The sequence below is a fragment of the Cannabis sativa genome, chromosome 2, assembly GCF_029168945.1.
Source record: "Cannabis sativa cultivar Pink pepper isolate KNU-18-1 chromosome 2, ASM2916894v1, whole genome shotgun sequence".
In the NCBI taxonomy this organism is placed as follows: Eukaryota; Viridiplantae; Streptophyta; class Magnoliopsida; order Rosales; family Cannabaceae; genus Cannabis; species Cannabis sativa.
The window spans coordinates 20,419,154-20,424,590 of record NC_083602.1 but is presented as its reverse complement, the minus strand read 5'-3'; the positions used below and the strand labels follow the sequence as shown (position 1 = coordinate 20,424,590).

At 29.2% G+C, this 5,437-nt stretch overlaps 1 long non-coding RNA gene across 10 annotated transcripts; it reads left to right on the top strand.

Moving 5' to 3' along the window:
* The first annotated feature begins 292 nt into the window (after positions 1 to 292).
* LOC115718419 (uncharacterized) lies at positions 293 to 4,690 on the top strand. 10 transcript variants are annotated; one of them, XR_009686171.1, is made up of 9 exons: positions 498 to 639; positions 742 to 784; positions 949 to 1,042; positions 2,087 to 2,239; positions 2,496 to 2,771; positions 2,868 to 3,353; positions 3,433 to 3,562; positions 3,644 to 4,104; positions 4,183 to 4,690. It is a non-coding gene; the product is annotated as an uncharacterized LOC115718419 (long non-coding RNA). The 10 variants fall into 10 exon arrangements; XR_009686170.1 differs by having other exon boundaries at positions 2,087 to 2,247; XR_009686172.1 differs by having other exon boundaries at positions 2,087 to 2,771; positions 2,868 to 3,159; positions 3,275 to 3,353.
* The last annotated feature ends 747 nt before the right edge of the window (positions 4,691 to 5,437 follow it).

Here is a 5,437-nt window from a genome sequence, read left to right as displayed (position 1 = left end):
CTATTTTTACTAAGAATATTGTTTACAAAGAGATTCTATCACAAATACACTTACATCTTTAAGTTATAGACATTATAAAAAAAATTGGTTATTAAATTAATAATTTATTAATTTTTTTAGAACTTAATTTTACACTTGAGGAACATAAATAAATTTTGGTAAGTTATTGTTTTATCTTTTTTATTATAATTGTGTTTATTAATTATTTTTTTGGAATATATTATCAAAAGTTAAAAACTAATCTTTCATTATTTTTTTATTACTGTAATTTCTACAATGTTCTATTACACTTAGTAGTCATAAAAAATGATAGCGCCCATTCACACAAAACTACATGTGTCTCTCTTTTTTCTTTTACTAGAAGATGTGTATCCTTCATTTTCTACCCACTTCATCTGCTAGAACTCTCCAGTAACATTCGTGTATCATTTCACTTGCCAACCAAAAAAATCAAGCTCGTAACTTGACTACAAAAAAAAATAAAATAAAAGGTACCTTCATAAACTCTCTTTTCAGTTATAATTTTTACTATTTCTCAAGGCCTCAAACACTTAAACTACTTCCACTACTGGATCTATCAAAACTTTGGTGTCATTGTTATTGTTAGTACCAATCCTTAATTGTTAGCTACCTAAGCAAGTAAGTCTTAGTTCTCTCTCTCTCTCTCTTTCTCTCTCTCTCTCTCTCTCTCTCTCTCTCTCTGTGCAAAAACTATAACTTTTACTTCTCTCTTATCTATAGGAGTTTGTTGTACAAGTGGGAGGCAAAAAGAAAAGCAAACAGGGTAATGAATAGTTTTTTCTCTAATTTTTTTGATTGTGTTTCTATTCTTTATATGACAATTATTTTTTATATAAGTTTGGAGTATGATTCCATATATTAACAATTTGTTGATCAACGCTCTTCTAATATTGCGCCTCACATGTTTGATGAATTGCCCCACTGTAGCTTTGTCATGATAACCAGTTTTTTGAAGGCTCAACAACATCTTGTGCTTTGCTTGGGTTTGCTCTTCGTTCATTGCAGGACTTGGTCACCTGAGGTTGGTGTTTTCTTAGCTTTCTTATTTTATCTATTCTAGTTTTATACGGAATTGGGATTGGTCAATTGTTTGATAGCAATTTTGAGGTACACCAAAGTATGGTCTAAACTTTTTGTTGAGCTTTCTCAACTTTGATTGGTAATTTATTTTTATGTTTGGGTAGTGAAATAAAATTGGTATAATTCTATAGCTAATAATATTTACTGTTTCAATTGAAATTTTATAAATTCCTTTTTTTTATCCGTGTTAGATACAGTTCCCATTTGTTATTTTTCTGAATGAAACCAAAAATAGACTTTTGTTTGTAAATTAATAAAAATATGTGATTATCACTTAATTAATTTTTTAATGAATGATTTTGTACACTACAGATACTCTATGATAGTGTTGTAGTGTGAGGTACAAACTTTTAGTTCTCATGGACATTAGGGAGCATCTCTTTGGGCTTGTTTGGAACGCCGTATTAGGTCGTATTGTATTGTATTGTATTATATTGAATTGGATTATATATCATATTTTTATATTATACTATGTTAAACTTTAATTTATACTAAAATATTATATATTTAGGTGTCCATAAAAATTAATACCACATATAGTTTTACATAAAAATATTGCATAAAAGACAATTTAATATAATACAATACAATACAATACGACCTAATACGGTGTTCCAAACGAACCCTTTGTTACTTATTTTACACATGTCCAGGTTGAATTTATATCAATAAGACTATTGTTAAAGTAATCTTCCATTCTAACAAATAGTGCATATCTTGTTGTCCTCATTTTTCTTAGTCAAGACTTAATTAACTTATATATTGACAATGAAAGTGTATTAATAGTTACTATTTTTCATCAATATAATTTCATTTATTTTTGGATTCAAAATGTTCTTCTAAATTGTTTTTTAATGTTGTAGCTGTTATTTTTTTGGGCATGATTTTGCTGCAAGATAACAGAGTATACCTCACAATATAACAATATGATTTCATTTGGTTGATCACTTCTTCTGCGAACCTTAATCATTTCAATTCATTTCAGGGTTTAATGGCAACAATTGAGAAATTTATCAAAGATATCCACCCTTCAGAAACAAAATGGAGGGTGAAAGTGATTGTTCTAGAGAAAGGAATGCCGAAAACTGCTCGAAATGTTGCAAAAAGATATCAAAACTTACTACTATCTGATTCGCAGGTTAGCTGGTAAATATATTATCTCATTTTCTTGTTCAATTCTTCTTCTCTTAAATTGTTTTTCTGAAGATAATAGATAGCTATTTTGAAGTTAATTTTGAACATTTTTTACTACTAATTTTCGTTCATTTACGGTATTCTTTAGATGTCACTATTCATTCTTCAACTTAATTATTTTCTAACTTTTATGATACGCAAAATGTCTGCTCATTTGTTCTTCATTTTGCTAAATGAAAATTTTCTTCACTCTTGTATAGAAAACACAAATACAGGCCACTATATATGATGATGACATCGAGAAGTTTCAAAATACATTGACTGTTCACGGATGCTACTATATATCAAACGCCTATGTCAAATTTATAAAACTACAATATCAAGTACTAGGGATACCATATGAATGGGTAATAAGTAGTAGATCTACTTTAGTTGAAATGTGCCAGAGGAAGATATCTCAATGTCAACTTCAGTAGAATACAATTTCACTCCTTTTGTTAGCTTCTTAGATCATATGGATCAATCAACTTCAGTTGGTAATTATATTGCTCGTTTAAATTTGCTTATATTAACATATTGCTATACAAGTGAAAATACTAACTACTTTTTTCTTGGTTTCTTTGTTTATACAGACTTGATGGCAGTTGCAATTATTGTGAATCCTAAGAAGCAAATATACACCAGTAATGGTTTACAAGAGCTAATAGTTGTTAATGAAGATTAAGATTACAAAACAAAATTCATGTACATTTAGATTACATTTCTTCATTTTTGTTAATAATTTAAAGCTATTATACTGGAAAAAACCAATTGGCCTGACATGCTGGGGACATTTTGTTGTTAATGAATGTACTACAATTAAAAAACTAATAGCTACTACACCTATCATTGTTGCTAGATGTATGAAAGTCACATCATTTAATGGTAGATCATTATCTCATTTTATTCTTTGATTTCCCATTACTTTTTTTAAACGTTATTGTTATCTTCCAAATTTACATGTATTATCATGCTAACCATTTTATATTTTGTATTTTAGAAATCTCATTATCAACAAAGATAGGCAGCTCTCTCATGATCAATCCAAATGTTGCTAAAGTTCAAACACTGAGGCGTTGGTAAGTAACACTTACCTTTACCTTCAAATATATAGAACATAAACTTGACTTACAATTTCTCATTTACACTTACTTTCAGGTGTACTAAAAATGAAATTTTTCTTGAAGACCTCAGAATGAATAGGAAAACATGCTTAGAATCCATGTCCCATCTAATAAAACCTCAACTACATCTTATGACACCTATAAATGCCATTAAACCAGTGGAGGTAATTTATTTGTTAAACTTTAGTTATCTCTGCATTTGTTTACCACTCCAAAACTCCTAACAAAATTGATTAATGTTTTAGGGTAAGACATATTGGACCACAGCTTGAATTACTATCACAAATCCAACACAAACACTTTGGTACATGGTATGTAGCGAGTGCAAAAGATTTACAACTGGTGACTTCAATCAAGCGTTCACTTGTATAAAATACACTGAAAATGCAACAGCTGAACCACGGTTTGTCTTACTTTTAACGCATTCTACATTTTCTGTTTTCCATATTTTATAAATTATTTATAATTTCTCCATTTCACTATATTATCAGATCAAACATGTTTTATTTTATAAAAAATAACTTCAGTTCAAATTCACACGTGACACAACATTACATATAGTATGTTACATTGTAATGTATTAAGAACTAGAATCACTGTACAACTTATTGACTCAAGTGGTTCCTTGGAGGCAATAATGTTTGGTAAAAAGGCTGAAATGTTCTTATGTTGCTGCACCTCAGACCTTGTCAAATTTACAACTCAGGTAATAAACACAACAACATATCTTCATTTCCATTATATATAATATAAATGAATGACTTTTTTTTTAACATTATTGCAGGAAACAATTAATCAGCTACATAAAATAAACCATGCAGTAGGTAAAAAAAGATACTTCTTTTACTTGAGAACTATGAAACTAATACTTGGTTTTCCAACAGATATAAAATATACCATCAGTACTATGCTGCCAAGTGAAAAAATCGAGCAACTAAATCATCAAAATGCAACCGATCACCAAGTTTCTCCTACCTTATATGCAAACAAAAAGCTTAGATAAAATGTTCAATCTATTGATGCTTCACTATCTTCATTGGAAAACCCCTCAATCACAGTAAATCTTGATGAAGACAACAGATTTCTAGATGCGTCACCTTCTTCGCTAAATAACTCTTCCCCAACTTCGAATGACATTTCATCGGTTTCATCCAGTGAAGTAACAAAGAATTAATTACTGCCTCTAATATTTCTTTTTGAATGTGACTGTCAATTTGAGTAACTGACAGCCTTAAAGTAGTATCTGTAAATTCTTTTGATTGTCAATATCGATAACTAACCGCCCTTAAATAGCTTTTGTGGTTTCTGTATATTTTGTTGAAAGTATTTTTTTATGTGGCTGTCATTTTAGATGATTGACAACACTTAAGTAGTTTCTGTATATTTTTCCCATACTTATTTTCTATAGTTGCTTTACAATTTCATGATTATCATTATTTTGATTATATGGTGGTTACTATTATTAAGTATTATTAAGTCAATCATATTTTTATTGTACAGCGTTTAGTATGTATATTTTACTACTGCTGCCTTTTCATTTTTTAGTCTACATAACATAAATATACAAAAGGTTGTCAATTGCAATTATAACACTTTAATGTAACAAGTACGTTACACCTAACTAGTATATATATATATATATGAAGTTATCAATGAAACAGAACGAACGAACGAACGAAACTCTCATTCTCTCCCTTCGATGAAACCTTCTCCTTTTATATCCATTTTCTTTGATTTTTAATCCAAAAACTTAGCAATCTAAGCTTCAGTAGTAGCAGGATAGTAAATCCTTGAAGAGGAAAAGCTTAAGGTATGGTTTAATTTCGTTTTAAGTTAAAATAACAATTAGTTTCGTATAAGAGTTTTGTGAATTAGAATAGTTATGAAGATTCTGACCTTATAGAATTATTCTCGGGTAGTCATGGGACTAGCTCCGATGTTTTCTTGTTGAATTTAAAGTGATTTTGAGTTAGAAATCGAGTTTAAAACTTTTTAAAGCTTAGTCCGAACGTTAATGGCATTTTTCATTTAAGGGCTCG